We start from the raw sequence: 20,052 nt of genomic DNA on the forward strand, positions 1-20,052 counted from the left end.
ATGTCGTCCTTTGCACAGTGTTGAGCTGATGTTGGGAAAGGTGTAAAGTAGATCCATTTTTTGTCATTCCAAAATCTGTATGGTGAACAAAAAATAACCACATACACAAGTCGCTGTGCAGTCCCCATGCACATGTGCACGCACGCACACACACACACACACACGCACACGCAAAGGCACAAACACATGCATGTTCTATCATCTATGAATTTCATGTCATTTTGGGAGAAAACACATCAGGCTGTTCCATTGTCGCACAATGTTGCCATATGGCAACGCACCACAAAGTACCCCCCGAAAAAAAAAAAAAAAAAAAAAAAAAGTTAATTTGAGCAATTTATATATAAAAAAACACTGTAACATTTTTTTCCATGATTGCATAATAATGCGTGCAGTAGAGGGTTAAGTTTATCAAGTGACGAGAATACTTTCTGTGCGCAAAAAACAAACAAAAATAACGACTTTATTCCACTATTCATTTTCCTTTGTGTTACTCCGAGTGAGTTCAGCGCAGTGTAGTGTAACAGTGTAACTGAGTAGTGTAACAGCGCAGCGCTTCTGTACGTCAGAATGGAGGCTCACTATTGGCCAGCATCACACACATGACCAGCATCGGCCAATAGTGAGCCTCCGTTCTGACGTACAGAAGCGCTGCGCTGTTACACTACGTCAACTCACTCAGAGAAACACAGAAGAAAATGAAGAGTTGAATAAAGTCGTTATTTTTGTTTGTTTTGAGCACAGAAAGTATTCTCGACGCTTGATAAACTTAAGGTTGAGCCACTGTAGTCACTTGGACTATTTTAACGATGTCTTTACTAACTTTTCTGGGATGGCAGATCTCGATTACCTAGAAGCCGATGGAGGAGTGAGACAGCTCTCAGATTTACTCAGAAATATCTTCATTTGTGGGGAAAATGAACAAAAGTCTGACGGGGTTGAACAACATGAGGGCGAGTAATTACTGAGAGTTTTCATTTTTGGGTGAACTAATCCTTTAACGTGCAAATGACTAGTTCAGCATAATGGTAGCTTGAAGCTTCTCTCTGGTTGCTGGTTTGTGTTGCTACAGTATATGGTTAGTTTAGTCGACTTTTGGGTTTCCAGGTGCTTTTTAGAAACATTTCTGAATGTTACCACAATTGTGGACGTGCATGACGAATGAAATCGCATCACTTCCACTCTGCTAACCAGATCTGCTGTTCAGACACACACACACAGCGGTGCGCGAGGGATGGCTTTAGCAGAAGACGGTGACGTCAGACGGGTGTCTGGTTAACCAGAACCGGAAACAGGGAGGAGGTGGCGAAGGGGAACAACCGTTATTTAGATCTCAGTGGCTGATTCTGAAATATGTGAATGGAGGGTCTGCAGGGACGGGAAGTGTGTTTTCCACTCGGGCTCTTACTAGAAATAATGTCTGGGCTGACGTTCCAATTTCCCCCAGTTATACTCACATCAAGATGTGGGGAAATCAAAAGCGAATTGTTTGTGCATTCAATTGATGTTTGTTTGATGTGTCTCTTTTCAAATAAAGTAGGAACTATGTCTGATTCCTTCACTCTAAAAAAAAATGCTGGGTTGTTTTAACCCAATTTTGGGTCAAATATGGACAAACCCAAACGTTGGGTTAAAAATGTAATTTAAATATTTACCTGTTTAAACCTGTTTTTTTTTGTGTTTTTTTTACTGTTGAATTGTACGGTATATCTACGCAATATCTGAAAATGTCACAATGGAATTAAAAACTAAATATCAGAATTAAGGGGTTTAAACAGGTAAATATTAAAAAAAATTAATTTTTAACCCGACGTTTGGGTTTGTCCATATTTGACCCAACATTGGGTTAAAAATATAATTTAAATATTTACCTGTTTAAACCCCTTAATTCTGATTAAAAACTTAATAAACAAACACATTTATAATGTTACAAAAGATTCAGTTTCGAATAAATGCTGTTCTATTGAACTTTCTATTCATTAAATAATCCTGAAAAAGTGCATCTGAACTGTTTTCAACACTGATAATAATAATAAATGTTTCTTGAGCATCAAATCATAATATTAGAGTGATTTGTGAAGGATCATGTGACACTGAAGACTGGAGTAATGATGCTGAAAATTCAGCTTTGATCACAGGAATAAATAGTATTTTAAAGTATATTAAAATAGAAAACGGCTATTTTGAATTCTAAAAATATCTCAAATTTGTTTTACTGTATTTTTGATCAAATAAATGCAGCATTACTGAGCAGAAGAGACTTCTTTCAAAAACATTTGGTAACTTGAATGTAAAGTATTGGTCTTTTGGAAATATTTTTTTTTCCATTTATTTCCAGATTTAGTTTCATTCTGAAATACACACACACATACACACACACCCACACACACCCACACCACCCACCCACACCCACCCCCATCCACCCCCATCCACACCCACACCCACCCCCATCCACACGAACACACAGTATATTCTCTCCCCTTACACTAAAGGCCAATTTATACTTCTGCGTCGGGTGCGCGTAGAAGGTACGGCGTAGCATACGCATTGACGTGTACCATACGTCGTACCCTTCGCCGTACCCTGACGCGCACCTCCTCAAAAATGTAACTACGCGTCGCGGCGACGCGGACCGCAAGATCTGTGATTGGTCAGCTGGATAGCATCGCGTTTCCTCCTACACTCTGCACCGCCCGCCCGCCATTTTTAAATTCCGAAGATCAGTGAAGAGCCATGGAAAAAGACCAAGTGACTGAGAGATTGCTTGAAGAAGTGCGGAAATACAGCCATCTGTATGACTCCTTCAGTCGCCATTGCTTGTAGAAACCTAAACTGAAAATAGCCGCGAGGAATGTAAACACAGTGGAACTGGAACATTAAAACCCACCCGCGCCAACTAGCGTTTCGGCGGTGTAACTGCAGAGCAACACAGACATTCGCAGAAGTATAAATGCTCACGACGGCGTCGCCTACGTGCGTAGCCTACGACGTACACTACGGCGTACACTCGACGCAGAAGTATAAATTGGCCTTAACCCGACCCCTAAACCTAGCCATCACAGAAAACTTTGTGTTTTTACATTTAAAAAAAAAAACTTTAATTGCTTTATTTTTATACCAGATTTACAAATGAGGACGTTCCTAAAGTGAGGTTTTTGGAGATTTTGTCAGGTTTGGTCACTTCTGGGTACAAATTTGTCCCCAAAATATAGTTCAGTAGGTACACACACACACACACACACACACACACACACACACACACACACACCTCTCTCTCTCTTCATCTCTCCCTCCCGTCAGGAGTGTGTGTCCGGTCGGCTGTCAGTGCGCCAGCATCTGTGTTCAGGGAAATGTCACCGGGACTGTCCGCGCATTTCGATTGGACAGCGCTCGTTCCCCTCGGCCAGAGCAAAAGGCTTCTGGTGAACGGGTGAAGATGTCACGTCACTGTCAGCTCACCTTTGCCACCGTCTGCCATCACACAGACGGGTTGTTTAGTGCGTTTGACCCGAGTCTCGATGCCCGCGGTCCAGAGACAACACACTCTCAGAGTTTAATACAACAGTGTGGAATCTGACAGCGTCCGTCCAGCTCGAGATGCTGGGAGAATGTGAGGGTTTGCCTGTAGATTTCAGCTCTTCTAGTCTCATAAAAAAGTGCAGTATTTTTGCCTTGTTTTCCAGTACAAATATCTAAACATTCTTATATCAAGATGCATTTACTGGAGAAGAAAAATCTCACAAGATAAGAAGTCTTGTTTGAAATTGATTTATGCTCAAAACAAGAACAAATATCTGTCAATGCGGTTCAGACACATCAACTAGTCTTCCCTTTGAATTAAGTTTATTTTTCTGAGCCCACTGGCTGATATTTGTTCTTGGTTTAAAGAAAATCCAGCTTTTAATGTTGTTTATATGTCTATTTAGTGTTTTTAACACGACAAACCATGTGTAAATTCATAAGTCGACACCATTGCTGAGTATTTCCTCCTTAAAACTGCAGTGAACCAAAGACAGTCTCAAACACACGCTTTGAAATCGCTGGTGTTTCTGACATCACAAACTACCTTGTAACCAATCAGATCAACGTGTGATCGTCAACCAGTGGATCTCTGAGCTGAGTGAGGGAGTGGAGGCGGGGCTCATTTGCATATTCATAGAACCACGCATACTAAATGAGGCAAGGGTGTCGAGTTACATTCAAGATATAAGGCGTGAAGAAAACATTAACATATGCAATTTTGATGATCAAAGATGAGTTTTAACAGGGAGACTTTAAGCATAAACTTGAGATAAGTGGTCGCAAATATAAACATATTTGGCAAACGTTCCATTGCATATCTGTGTTTGCGCTCTGGAGGCCGTCAAAGGTTTCTATTTACAATGTGTTTTTTCAGTGTTGAGCAATGTAGCCAATCACAGCCACATCTGTTAATTTCTTGAACTCAGTGGCCAATCAGAGGTGTTTAAGTAAGTCAGAATAAAAAAAAACCCGCTCAAAACGCCGGAGTATTTGTTGTTGCATGCTTGCGAATCAGTAAATGTATCTTGATCTTTAATCTTAATCTTTAAATAATTGTACTGGAAAACAAGACAGTTTTCTGCACGTCCTATCAAGGCAGCTGCATAGAAATGCAAATGTTGTTCTTATCATAAAGTATTTTTAAATTAGCTCGACCAAACCCTTTGTGATTCCGTCAAGACCATTTTGATAAAACATGTCCACAGTTTAATTACCTTAAAATCTAAAGTTCACCCTATTTACCCCGAAACATCCTGTTATCATTTACTCGCCCCGTACACAAGAAGAGATGCTCTTTTCATGAGCTTTGAAAGAAAACAGTGAATACAGGAGCTTTCAAAAAGGACAAAGAAATGAACTATTGTTCAAATGAACTTTTAATGCAGAACATTCCGGATTGCTCAAAGCCTCAAAGAGTAGATCATGTCTCTAGCGACACCAAGGTTATGGGTTTGATTCCCAGGCAATGAACAAATGATCTAAAATATACTTTTAAATGCAATGCAAGTCGCTTTGAATAAAAGCATCTGCCATTTGCATGTTATTAGAGAGACATTAGAGCGAGCGAACAAAGAAGACAACGTGAGAAGATGCATTTCTGTTGCATGTTGTTTGCATGTTGTTTTGCTGGTCATTTGAATACAATGACAGATTTCTGAAGCCTGGCGTTCTCATCTCAGCGATGGTTCCTCTATGAATCCAGGTCATTGTGCGCTTGTCTATAAATATAGTTTAACAGCAGCAGCCGAGGGATTTCTTTCATTTGTTTTAGTCTTTATTCAGTTCTCCAGCCACTGAAAAACTCCTCTTTTAACCTTAAACGGCATCGACCTCACAATCCCTGCACCGGAGAAGGTCACATTCTAGATTCTCTGATCTGAGAACAAGCGGGTACTTTTGTTGCCGTTAGCGAAACTTAATTAGCCTCTCGATTCTGTATCAATTAGTCATGTGCTGTTCATGTGTAGGAAACTGGCATTTCTTTGTTCCTTCTTTTCTATGTGCCAGCGTAACATCAAAATGTACTTTGTTAATTCAAGTTCCTGTTCCTATTGTGAATTCATCTAAAGAAATGCATGTTTGTCTTCATGATCTTTGACCAAAATGACTTTTGATATGACAGATATCTTGCTTCCTTAGAATAATGTGCTCTGTCGAAAGACCAAAAGCATGTATCAAGAAAGTAATAAATGTTCATTTTTATTTCATACTGTCTGTGTTTGTAAGTGCAGATGAAGCTGTCAGATGTGTTTTCAGACGTTCTGTAGGTCTGTTTTGTCTGTCAGAGCTCAGCAGTTTCAGCATCTGGAGTGGATTGACGTCATACACTCGTCTAATTCATTCCAACAAACGTAAAGAGGCTGTTTTATAAAGCCAAAAATGCACTGTTTTTCTGCCAAGTGAGGACATCACGAAACATCAAAGCATGAGAACATCAAGGCCAAGAGCTCAGCGAAGGCCAGTAAAACTGAGGCCTGATATACCAGTTAAACTCTCCACTATCTGAGCTGCGCGACTAGTGTGAAGAAACGGCCCCTCGTTAGACTAATGAAGGGAAATCAATTAGAATTTATTTACTGAATAAAGATACTTTTCCTGCAAAACATAGATAGCATTTTCAAAGTAATGTAACCTGGGTGTTGCTATGTGATTGCTAGGATTATGCATGAGTGTTGGGAGTGGTTGCCTGGGTGTTGCTATGTGGTTGCTAGGATAATACTTGAGTGTTGTGAGTGGTTGCCTGGGTGTTGATGTGTGGTTGCTAGGATGATGCATGAGTGTTGTGAGTGGTTGCCTGGGTGTTGCTGTATGGTTGCTAGGATAATACTTGAGTGTTGTGAGTGGTTGCCTGGGTGTTGATGTGTGGTTGCTAGGATGATGCATGAGTGTTGTGAGTGGTTGCCTGGGTGTTGCTATGTGGTTGCTTGGATGATGCTTGAGTGTTGTGAGTGGTTGCCTGGGTGTTGCTATGTGGTTGCTTGGATGATGCTTGAGTGTTGTGAGTGGTTGCCTGGGTGTTGCTATGTGGTTGCTTGGATGATGCTTGAGTGTTGTGAGTGGTTGCCTGGGTGTTGCTATGTGGTTGCTTGGATGATGCTTGAGTGTTGTGAGTGGTTGCCTGGGTGTTGATGTGTGGTTGCTAGGATGATGCATGAGTGTTGTGAGTGGTTGCCTGGGTGTTGCTATGTGGTTGCTTGGATGATGCTTGAGTGTTGTGAGTGGTTGCCTGGGTGTTGCTATGTGGTTGCTTGGATGATGCTTGAGTGTTGTGAGTGGTTGCCTGGGTGTTGCTATGTGGTTGCTTGGATGATGCTTGAGTGTTGTGAGTGGTTGCCTGGGTGTTGATGTGTGGTTGCTAGGATGATGCATGAGTGTTGTGAGTGGTTGCCTGGGTGTTGCTATGTGGTTGCTTGGATGATGCTTGAGTGTTGTGAGTGGTTGCCTGGGTGTCGCTCTATGGTTGCTAGGATGATGCATGAGTGTTGTGAGTGGTTGCCTGGGTGTTGCTGTATGGTTGCTAGGATGATGCATGAGTGTTGTGAGTGGTTGCCTGGGTGTCGCTCTATGGTTGCTAGGATGATGCATGAGTGTTGTGAGTGGTTGCCTGGGTGTTGCTGTATGGTTGCTTGGATGATGCATGAGTGTTGTGAGTGGTTGCCTGGGTGTCGCTCTATGGTTGCTAGGATGATGCATGAGTGTTGTGAGTGGTTGCCTGGGTGTTGCTATGTGGTTGCTTGGATGATGCTTGAGTGTTGTGAGTGGTTGCCTGGGTGTTGCTGTGTGGCTGCCTGGGTGTAGTAGCTGTGATATTAGAGTGTTGTGTGTAGTTGCTAGCTGTAATGCTAGAGTGCTCTGAGTGTTTTCCAGGGTGTGGCTTTTTGGTTTCTGGGATGTTGCTATGATACTAGAGTGCTTTTTTGTTGCTAGGGTGATTCTATGATGCTAGAATGTTTTGAGTGGTTGCTAGATTGTTACTGTGATGCTAGAGTGCTGTGAGTGGTTGCCAGGCTGTTGCTAAGTGGTTTATAGTATGATGCTAGAATGTTGTTGTTAGAGTGTTACTATGATTCTAGAGTGTTCTGAGTGGTATCCAGGGTGTTGCTATAATGCTTGATCTGATTTAGCACATTGCTGTGTGGTTTAAGTATTCTGTAGGATTTTTCCAGCTCTTTTCTGGTCCAGCAGGTGAAACTGGTGCGTTCGATTACTTCACACTAAACACTTTTTAGTGCATCAATTTGTTCACATTTTGTACCCTGTGTCCCGTTTCACATAGTTCTTGTATGCCATTAATTTGCCATGATGGGAAGGGATTCATAGCCTGTGTTTTCCTCTGAACACAGAGATACAAAAGCGGTTCTAGGTCTTTTCACTCACATTATCACTAAACGGACCTGCTGAACGCTAACTGTCTCAGTTCAGCTTCAGGCGACACTATCATGGATCGTATTACACAGAAAAAGCCACAGATTTCATTGACCTGCTTCTACACCATTTTCTGGAATCAGTGTGTACACGTTTATATCAGTCCAAGTCACGTTTAAACTATACAACGAGCACTTCTAGGGGTGTGACTAAAATGTTATACCACCTAATTTCACACTTTCTGTATATTTATGTGTACAATACCATTCAAAAGTTTGGGGTCGGTAAGATTTCTTATTGTTTTTGAATGAAGTCTCTCCTGCTCACCAAGGCTGCATTTAAATTGTGAAATGTTAGTAGTATAATAATAATATTATTTTCAATGTGAATATATAGTAAAGTGTAATTTATTCTTGTGATCAAAGCTGAATTTTCAGCATCATTACTCCAGTCTTCAGTGTCACATGATCCTTCACAAATCATTCTAATATGATGATTTGATGCTCAAGAAACATTTATGATTATTATCAGTGTTGAAAACAGTTGTGCTGCTTCATATTTCTGAGGAACCTGTGATGCATTGAATGATCTTTTTGTAACAAATCCTACTTTTGATCAGTTTAATGCATCCTTGCTGAATAAAAGTATTAATTTATTTATAAAAATAAATAAAAAAAACTTCAAACTTTTGATGAGTAGAATACATTAAGTTGTATAGTTTTTTCTTTCTTTCTGGTGATTCAACATTTAAATGAAAAAAGTTTTAAGTAACCATGTTATTTCTCATTTGGTTATTTTCTCTTTATTTTGCTCGCCCACCATGAAAACGAACACACTCATTCCTGTCTGTAGCCCATTACTGCTAAACATGAAGTGCTCATAAAACATAAAAGATAATCTCTCATTAAACATTTGACGGCCCTGTGCTGAGCTTTCCCAGCGCGACACACATCTCCTCTCCTCTCTTCATCACTGTCACATGACAGCTCAGGCGTGCTGTCTCAGTGTCACATGATCCTTCAGAAATCATTCTAATTTGATGATTTGCTGCTCAAGAAACATTTATGATTATTATCAGTGTTGAAAACAGTCGTGCTGCTTCATATTTCTGTGGAAACTGATGCATTGATTTTTTTTTTTTTTTACATAAGTGCCTTTTGTATAACTTTCGATCAGTTTAATGCATCCTTGCTGAATAAAAGTATTAATTTCTTTCAGAAAAAAAAAAATCTAAATACTCTTTTTCTTTTCTTGTGATTCAACATTAAATGATCTTTTTTCTTTTTTTTTTAAGTAACCATGTAGTTATTTCTCATTTGGTTATTTTCTCTTTATTTTGCTCGCCCACCATGAAAGCGAACACACTCATTCCTGTCCGTAGCCCATTACTGCTAAACATGAAGTGCTCATAAAACATAAAAGATAATTTCTCATTAGACGTTTGACGCCCCTGTGCTGAGCTTTCCCAGCGCGACACACCTCTCCTCTCCTCTCCTCTGACTCTCTCCATCACTGTCGGATCGTGACAGCTGAGCACATCAGCGCCGGGTCTCTGGCTGGACGAGCGTCGGATCACGGTTCCCCGGTTCCCCGGTGGATCTCACTCTCTCTCTGTCTGGAGGCCAGCAGGTCCCGGTGCTGCGGGTGATGGCAGACAGGCTCCTGCTAAATGTGCTGGAGAGATGTAAATTACCAGAGTGCAGCTGTCAGCGTGTGTGTGTGTGTGTGTGTGTGTGTGTGTGTGTGTGTGTGTGTGTGTGTGTGTGTGTGTGTGTGTGTGTGTGCGCCAGCAGGGTCTGCTTCTGTCTGCGTATCTGCCCGCTGTGTGCTTACTTTTCTGTGCCGAAACCTCCTGCTCTGCAATTGTGCTGCTCGTCCGGCCCATTTTTCTCTCTGCCTTCCTCTTCTTCTGTTCATTCTCTCCACTTTCTTTCCACTCTTTCACACGTCTGCTGGCGTTCCCCGTGTTTCTGATCGCTGTGGTCTCGCCCGTCTCTGTCATCCATCATAAACATATCTTCAGCTGTTAGAGTCGCTGTTGTTTCAGAATGTGTTTGTCAAGTGGGTGAGAGTGCTGTTGTTTTATATTTAGATAATATGAGTAAAGATATACGAGTAAACTTACACAACAGTCTACACACTTGTACAAAGGTTATTTGATTGTCACAGAATCATTTCACTGTTACATCTTAGATTTTAGAACCTCAGATTTTAGAACCTTAGATTCGTAGAACCTTAGATTTTTAGCCTCTTAGTTTTTAGAATCTTAGTTTTTAGAATCTTAGATCTTAGATTTTAGAACCTTAGATTTGTATAACCTTAGATTTTAGAACCTTAGATTTATAGAACCTTAGATTTTTAGCCTCTTAGTTTTTAGAATCTTAGATTTTAGAACCTTAGATTCGTAGAACCTTAGATTTTTAGCCTCTTAGTTTTTAGAATCTTAGATTTTAGAACCTTAGATTTTAGAACCTTAGATTTTAGAACCTTAGATTTTTAGCCTCTTAGTTTTTAGAATCTTAGATTTTAGAACCTTAGATTCGTAGAACCTTAGATTTTTAGCCTCTTAGTTTTTAGAATCTTAGATTTTAGAACCTTAAATTTTAGAACCTTAGATTTTAGAACCTTAGATTTTAGAACCTTAGTTTTTAGAATCTTAGATTTTAGAACCTTAGATTTTAGAACCTTAGATTTTAGAACCTTAGATTTTTAGCCTCTTAGTTTTTAGAATCTTAGATTTTAGAACCTTAGATTCGTAGAACCTTAGATTTTTAGCCTCTTAGTTTTTAGAATCTTAGATTTTAGAACCTTAAATTTTAGAACCTTAGATTTTAGAACCTTAGATTTTAGAACATTACATTTTTAGGAACCTTTGATTTTAGAACATTACATTTTTAGGAACCTTTGATTTTAGAACATTAGATTAATAGAACCTTAGATTTTAGAATCTTAGATTTTTAGAACCTTAGATTTTTAGAACCTACAGATCATCCTTATCTAGTTATTTAGTCCTGGCATAATGTAATAATAATGTTTGACAAATTGATTTTATTTGCTTGGGATAAAAGCGTCTGCTAAATGCATAAATGTAAATGGTTTTCTTCACGTCATTTCCAGGAGTGCTTGAGTTTATATCGGTCATATCTGGGGCTGTTTACAAGAGACCAGCATTTACAATGAATATAGTCTCTAGTTTGAGAGGTTCAAAGTAACTCAGACAGTCTCTTCCTCTCTAATTGACCAATTCTTGACCAGAATAAGCTGAAAAATGAAAAATAACCCTGAAAAGATCTGATGTGCATGTGTAATCTTCCATGCACATATTGGGATTTATAGTAAATAAATTTGGCATAAATACGTGTGCACCATCTGCACTGGTTTACTGGTGTGAGCGGAGTAATGAAGTACACTATGATTTAGTTCATATCTCATAGGATCTTGTAGGCTACCGTTAAACACACTTACTGTAGTATCACATGGATGTGAATATGCGTACGGAAGTTAAATGCAGATTAAGGATGTGCCCGAAGCCGAACACTATGTATATGGAAAGGAAATGACGCATTCTACGGAGCCCCTAAAGGGACATGGTGATGGAAAAAAAAATATTTCAATGCTTTTGCATTCTCTCGCAATTATAGTTGGGTAATTATATTTAGTGGCGATCCTGACCACACCTTTTACAAGATATTTATCAATGACGCTCAGAATGCGCTATTCATTTTCCGTGCCTTTCTGAATTCGGATTTAGGCTTGATCATGCAGATCATGTTATGCATAGTAAAATAAGCTCTATAAATGGTTATTTTGGGGTGGGGATGCATATATACGCACGTATTCCACTGACTGGGATTTCTAAAGGCAATTTTGTACTGGTTTTTACCATGCATATGGTTTTATAAATCTGAAAACATTTGTGCTTACGGAAAATCTGCCTTTTGTGCACACGCACACTTTTAGGAGGAAATGTACACAAGGATTTATATACGAGACTCCAGATGTTATGCTGAAAAGCTTGCAAGATTTTTAGTATTGCTATGCTGCAATTTCATTTGCTGAAAATGACCTTTAAACATGGTTCAGTCTCATTTGACTGCATAATCACGACTTACTTTGACAACAGACTTCTTACATTAGAACATTTGCATTGTATATGCTCAAACCTTTAATCTTCCGGCTTCTCTCACGCAGAGCATCAATGCGAAACTTCTCTGGTAATGTGGACAGGATTCACACATGACGACATCGGTCTGCTTATTTAGGGTTTAAAAGACACTTAATTTACAGTCAAACCAATTAATTAATTCAGACTCCTTCAACATTTCTCACATTATCACAGTTTATTCACTATCGTTTAGAAAATGGTACTAAAATATGAGCAGAACTCATTGATATTTGACTGGTTTTGTCCGTCCTTCTGTTAGACTGTCTCACACATGAATTATGTTGAATATCTGTCAGCTGTTAAATTTAACTACACAATTAGATAATACCAGTTTAGCTCAACCAATCACCAAGCAATGCTTCATTGTGTTCAGTCTGTGTGTAAAAAGAGCATTAGCAATTAAAGACAAAACACTTCAGCAAAACATGATCAGCTCAAAGTGTCCCAATCAGTTTTGGTCCGAAATAGTCACTGTATGAAGAATTATGGGGTATAATATGTCACACTTTACTTTATTTTGCTCTCCTCACTTACATAAATTAACTATAATGTCCTGCACACACTAATATTCTGAATAATCTTTGGTTTGACTGTAGTTTAGGAGGTTCGACACTAAATGTTGTCTATAAAGCACATTATTAGACTCTATTCTGGCTTTGAATCGCCAGTTAAACTGTAAGTCATCATCTGTCCATCCTGTGAAATGACATTGTTTTTGCTTGCATGGCTTTTATTGGTGGATAAATCTGAAATCGGTTATTATTACCCTTGTTTTATAGCAAATTATACAGGTGAGCTCTAGGATATTGTGTTAACTTGCCAATGCATTTCTCAAAACCTTTACGCCTGTGTTATTTTCCTTCGCTTTCTCAGATTTCAGAAAAAACTACTTCGTGCATTATTGGAAATAAAACGGCCATATCCTGCATCAACACAATTAGATAATACCAGTTTAGCTCAACCAATCACCAAGCAATGCTTCATTGTGTTCAGTCTGTGTGTAAAAAGAGCATTAGCAATTAAAGACAAAACACTTCAGCAAAACATGATCAGCTCAAAGTGTCCCAATCAGTTTTGGTCCCAAATCTTTATAATTTTTACTGGTAGTCACTGTATGAAGAATTTATGGGTATAATATGTCACAGTTTACTTTATTTTGCTCTCCTCACTCACATAAATGAACTATAATGTCCTGCAACAAAAACATTAAATTAAATCTGGTGTCTGAATCATTTCTGGTTTGACTGTATTTACTAATGTAATAGAATTGACTGCACTGACACTATCAAACGAGAACAAAACTTAAACTCGTTGTCTGAATGTCACTCGTCACAAAAGCTGATGTTTTCACAGTCCCTCATAGCGCAGGACACAATCCCACAACAATAACGTCATTCTGTCGGAAACTCATGCGAGCATCTGTACGGGTCGCTGGAATTTTTTCGCTCCTGTTTGTTTGTTTTCTTTGCACTATATCCCAGTAAACTAATCCATGGAGCGCTTGTTTACCGGAACGAAAAGGGGGGGGGAAAGAATCTACAACACAAAAAGCAGCGGAGGGGGAAAAACTTCCCACAGTGTCTCTATGGTAATCAGCAGGTGCCTGTGGCCGGCGAGAAGAAGTGAAGCCTTTCTTACGAGCGTGAGAAAGAGTGTCCGACCCCTCTCCTCCTCCCCCCCCGCGCCTCCGTTCACCCCTTTTCTCTTGTACGGTGGCAAAACCCACCCCAGCGGCAACAGTGGTGTCTGCCAAACGCTCCCTCTGATCCAGCTGCAATGAAAAACGGGACCAACAAAAGACGGGAAGAAAAGGAGAAAGGCAGAAGAAGATGGAGAAGCTGCGGAAGAGTTTAAGCTCCTGGTTGGCAGTGCCAGGATGCTCGGGCAGAAATTAACTTTATTTATCTGGAGGGGGAATATTTGCCTCCCAGATTTGATTTAAAGGGGCGTTTGTTACTAATATAAAGGCAAATTCATATTCTGCTCATATAAAAACACAGTTTATGCCAAATTCGTAAATGTGACAACAATAGAGAGCAGCAGTGACTTGGTTGCGGAAGTATTTTCCCCTTGCAATATTTTAGTGCTTTTTTTTTTTGTGATTTTTAATTTTAGAGTGAATCTTTTTTTTTTTTTTGCACAAGAAACCACTTCATCATACTATCAAAGCACATTAAATCCTTCACTAGATATGCAAAGAAAAGATAATTTTGAAATATTTAATGTTTTATTTTAGGCTTGTCCAGCCCATAGTGAAGTGTTTTGTGGAGCTTATATGGGAAACATTTTGACACCTATGGTGCGTGAATTGAGAAAATATATGCATAAATAATATCTAGAAATTTAAATAAATATGCACATATATATATGCAGAATGTTATATGTATGTATATGTGCATATATATGTATGCATGTATGTATGTATGTATGTATTTGTGTGTGTATATATATATATATATATATATATATATATATATATATATATATATATAAATGCGCGCACACACACACACACACACACACACACACACACACACACACACACACACACACACACACACACACACACACACACATTGCCTGGCTGGCCACTGATACATTGCAATTGTTTTTTAAATGTTGATATACTTAGCAAAATCAGTTGTGAATATTACATAGCAGATAAAAAGATGCCTATAGGTTTTACATATCTGCTGTAGAGCATGTTTGTCACTGTCGGTGGCCTTTTAGCCCTGAGAGCCGGTTAGGGACGACCCGCTGCTGGACCTCTGGCTCATTGATATGCAGAGAACGGGCTCGTCCGGCACAGCTGCAGGATACCCGCTCACAGGGGCTCCAGGGGGAGAGGGGGAGGCCCAGGAAAAACCAACAAAAGAGCCCCCCCATTCCCGGTTTTCAGAGATTTAATTCCCTAAATCCTGAAGCTCTCCTCCTCCTCTCCTTCCTTAAACGCCTCCTTTCTCCTGTCACACACAGCCTGTCACCCGCGTTTCCCATCCTCTCGCTTGTCCTGAGCCATGAATGCAGCGGCAGTGGGAAGTGTCGGGAAGTGGCAGGGAGTATCGGGACGTGGCAGGAAGTGGCAGAGAGTCTCAGGGAATAGCAGAAAGTGGCAGGAAGTGGCAGGGAGTGGCATGAAGTGTCAGAGAGTGTCTCAGAAAGTAGCAGGAAGTGGCAGAGAGTCTCAGGAAGTGGCAGGGAGTGGCAGGAAGTGGCAGAGAGTCTCAGGAAGTGGCAGGGAGTGGCAGGAAGTGGCAGAGAGTCTCAGGAAGTGGCAGGGAGTGGCAGGAAGTGGCAGAGAGTCTCAGGAAGTGGCAGGGAGTGGCAGGACGTGGGAGGAAGTGGCAGAGTCTCAGGAAGTGGCAGGAAGTGGCAGAGAGTCTCAGGAAGTGGCAGAGAGCCTCAGGAAGTGGCAGAAAGTCTCAGGAAGTGGCAGGTGGGGTCTGGAAGTGGCAGGGAGTGGCAAGAAGTGTCAGGGAGTCTCAGGAAGTGGCAGAGAGCCTCAGGAAGTGGCAGAAAGTCTCAGGAAGTGGCAGGTGGGGTCTGGAAGTGGCAGGTGGGGTCTGGAAGTGGCAGGGAGTGGCAGGAAGTGTCAGGGAGTCTCAGGAAATGTCAGGATCTCTTCCCACTTGATGCGGATGCAGCGCCGGCGCTCTCATACACTTTCTTTTTATTTGACCTTTCGCTTTTCTTTTCTTCCTCTTGTGTTGTTCCCTTTCACACTTTATGGTCTTTCGCAATCTTCTCTGTTCATTTTTAGTAGAATACTGCAGAATGTTAAATATTTAATCTTTAATTTTTTTTATATATATATATATATATATATATATATATATATATATATATATATATATATAATAGTAGTGTTAAATATATTTTTATATTTTTTTAGTTTTATAGTTATATATTTAGAATATTAATTATATAGATGTATGTATTTATACATGTATATATTTTTAAAATATTTAATTAAATATATTTATAATTCTTTATATATACAATATACTATGTTATGGATATTACTGATTAATATTTATATATCTATATATTTATAAATATGTATTTGTAAACATCAATTATTAATGTATCAATTATTAATATTAATTGTGTGTATGTATTTATATATATATATATATATAATTACATATAAAATATGATTATGAATTATTGAACAACTCTATTGTATTATGTATTCATATATGTAATTGTGTATATATGTATTATATTTATGTTGTTATGTTCATTCTTAATATTAATTTATAATCTATCTATCTATCTATATATAATGTAATGTAATGTAAATTATAAAAAGAAGTACACACACACATATATATGTATATATAATATTTATGTTATACATTAATTACTAATGTTAATGTTTGTATGTTGTGTATATGGAAATCTGTCTTTCTGTCTCGTGTGTTCACAGATAGTGTGAGTATGTCTGAGATGTTTGGCAAACAATGGTCTGTTTCTCCAGAGTCTAATTTGTTTAGATGTTCTCTGTTTACAGAAACACACACACGTCTGTAGTAACATCAGTCTGAAACAGGTGATGTGTGTGACAACACAAATAAATGCAAAACTACATGAACAGCTGTCTCATTGTCCCTGGTTTACCTCTGCGTCAGAGTTCTGAGCCGAAAACAAGAGCAGCGTGTCAGAAAAGTAGAAGTGTTGAGTAAGAGAAAGAGGAAGGAACGCAGAGACAGGAAAAGGTTAGATGAGAAAGTGGCACATGAAGAGAGGAAGGTGAACGAGATGAGGAGACGGTCAGACGGATGTGGTGGTCGTGTTCGGTGTCACATGACATTGTGTGTGTGTGTGTGTGTGTGTGTTCCGTGATAGAATATGAAACACTGGATGTTGAACACCACAATGCTTTTATAGCGGTTCTCATATATATATACAGTTGTCCTTGAAAGTTTGTGAACCCTTTGAAGAATCTGTAAAAAGTTTAACAAAATAAGAGGGATCATACGAAATGCATGTTATTTTTTTTAAAGATATTTTACATAAAAGATGTTTACATATAGTCCACAAGACAAAAAAATGGCTGATTTGATAAAAATAATCCTGTTTACAAGTTTACATACCCTTGATTCACTGTGTGTCATTCCCTGGATGATCCATTGTTTTGTGATGGTTGTTCTTGAGTCCCTAGTTTGTCCTGATCAGTTTAACTGCACAATGTTCACAATCCAGGTCCCAAAAATTCTTCAGTTTTCCAGCATCTTTTGCGTATTTGAACCCTTTCCAGCAGTGATAGTATGATTTTGAGATCCATCTTTTCACACTGAGCACCATTGAGGGACTCGAACACAACTATTAAAAAAGGTTCAAACATTCACTGATGCTCCAGAAGGAAATGAGTCCCTCAAAGGTCCTCAGTGTGAAAAGATAGATCTCAGTGTATTATTTATGATGTGATGCGCTAAATAAGAAACTAAAACTGCCAGAAGGTGGCGGTAAATGTCTAAATGAGTAAGTCGTTGGGCCTTATTTTAACGATCTGAAAGGCAAGTATCAAACGCGAAACGCAAGTAACTTTGTGGGCGGATCTCTGGGATAAATTACTCTTGCGCTCGACGCAAATCTAAAATGTGTTGGTCTGAAGTAGCTTCATTACTCATAGGTGTGGTTTGGGCGTAACGTGAAATAAACCAATCAGAGCGTCATCTCACATTCCCTTTAAGAGCAGGCGCGCTTGTTCCATGGCGGATTGCTATTATAACGGCGGATTTGCCAGGCGCACGCCAGGAGCGGTTCACAGCGAGAAGACAGAGAAAAACGCAGAGAAGTGACATTGGGATGGAGAAACACACCCAAATTAGCTTCGGTTAAACTGGCGTATAATAATTTGGGTAAATGTGTAAGCTAGATTTATGCCTATTTTTCACATCTTCATGGACACCACAATGATTTCCCTCGTGTGGTAATATTTTTCCTTGTAATTATGTATGGTTTGCAAAAATGTGAACTGCTGCGTCTGTGTAGATGAGAGAAGCAAAGTGTGTGTGTGTTGTGCTCACGCTACATTATGGCCAAGCATGCGCCCTTAAAATAGCATCTGAATAACGCGCCACTGACGTTAGACTAGGTTTCTCCTGGTCTGTGGCGGAATTGTTTTCTGAAACTGCAAAATAGCACCAGGGAACGTTTGCGCCGGAACACGCCTCCTCTTTTCACTGAACCGCCTCCAGGAGCGCAAGTTCATTCCCTAATTTACCGACGTGCGTCGTGATACATGCGTCGCTGTACAAAGTCAATTGCGCTGGGTGCAAGATAGGGCCCTTTGAATCATTCATTCATTCAAACGGTTGATTCATTCAGGAATGAAGTAAATGGCTCTCTTTATGAATGAATCATTGAAAAATTGGTTCACCTGATTGATTCACTCAAAACGAGGATTCATTCAGAAACAAAACATCGCTGTGTGTAGCTCTGGCTTTATAGGTGATATTTTCCTTGGCAAAATTTATACATTAACAAAACAATATTGTGTCTAATATATATAAAAAAATATTAACTACTTATTTATTGAAATGTTGTATATAATCAATATCACATTTGAACTCGTGCTGTTCAAGATATAAACAGCACTCGTGTAATACTGCTTAACTATATCATATCATATAAATATGAGACGAAAACTCATATTTCATATATCTTGAAGTTTAGTGCCATTATAACTTCATTCTATAAGCTTCATCATGCAGAAAGATGTTGTCCTGATTCATGTTCATCACAAATCCACTGTATGAAATGTAAGATAATCGACGTTATTCTGGGGCGGGTTCATTAAATCAATTTATTTGCGTTTTACCCATAGCCAATTAATTAAATGAACATGTTAAATCGACAGCCCTAGTTGTAATATCTAGATTCTTTGAACTTAGCTTATTTTATATATAATTAAAACATGGATTTTCTGTAATCGATATGCATTGTGGAAACCGCTGTACACTTGAATTTTTAGATTTGAGTTACATTGAGCTGCAAGGATAAACTGTTTGACCAAAATACAGGAACTTGTTAAAGGCCATGACAACTAAAACATTGTGTAAGATCAAACTTCTCTTTAGTGATCAGTTCTGGTGAAGAAGTGTTTGTTTATGGATGGTGTAAATCATCACGTGTGCGTCTGTGTTTTGCACACTATTGAAGGCTGTTTTCAGGGGTGTAACGAGACCCTCACGTCACGATTCGACACATATCACGACACTGAACTCACCATACCATATTAGTGCGATACGATACTCCAAGACATATGAAAAAAAGGTAAACAAAAAATGTACTGTTGATTAAAATGCTAAATTTGATATTACAGTGTGTGTGTAAATGAATATTCTTGGACTTGGTGCTGAAACCCAAATCACAGGACAATAACAATATTCATGATTCTGAAGCTGAAAATACAGAATTATTTTAGATGAATATGCTTGAACTCTTTCACTGACTAGATATAATTATAATAATGTCGGCCACTTATTACTGGTAACATCAGACATTTGGCATTATCATTCCCCCATTGCATTATTATACATTATATTCAACATTATATATAGCAGTTTAATGTAGTACTGACACCAAAACTCTGAAAACGTGAATTTTTTCTCACATAGTAATTTTTATTTTGGGTGAACGACACATATTGTTGCATTTTTGTATTGTGAGTTGTGACGCGATATATTGTTACACCCCTACCGTGTTTTGCATGGGTTCGGTGTGCATGTGATCCTCAGCATGTTTTGCCCGTCATCTAATGGGCGGCAGTGAATGACCGGCGTGCGTCAGAGATTCTGGCATGAAAACCCTGGACGCTGTGTGTCCCTGTGGTGGATTAATCTCACACCCTACACAATTACAACTTTGGCATCATAACTACAAACACATCTGTCAGTGCCCGTCAGGCCTGCGTTGTAAAGCACCTTCCCGTTTAAACAAGAGCCGTCTGTCCGTCTGAGACACTTCCACATTAGCAAACCCGCTGTGATAGA

The 20,052-nt window shown here is 39.1% G+C and overlaps 1 protein-coding gene and 1 long non-coding RNA gene across 2 annotated transcripts in view; one reads left to right on the forward strand and one right to left on the reverse strand.

The window, feature by feature from the left end:
* Positions 1-20,052, forward strand: part of akt1 (v-akt murine thymoma viral oncogene homolog 1) — a 56,244-nt gene that overhangs the window by 7,477 nt on the left and 28,715 nt on the right. The gene's annotated exons all lie outside the window — the stretch shown is intronic.
* On the reverse strand, positions 8,225-10,308 carry LOC309479721. Its single transcript, XR_014199404.1, has 3 exons — positions 10,283-10,308; positions 9,721-10,090; positions 8,225-9,561 (listed from the first exon to the last, which is right to left on the reverse strand). It is a non-coding gene; the product is annotated as an uncharacterized lncRNA (long non-coding RNA).

The sequence above is a fragment of the Leuciscus leuciscus genome (genome assembly GCF_965113295.1).
Source record: "Leuciscus leuciscus genome assembly, chromosome: 17".
Taxonomy (NCBI): domain Eukaryota; kingdom Metazoa; phylum Chordata; class Actinopteri; order Cypriniformes; family Leuciscidae; genus Leuciscus; species Leuciscus leuciscus.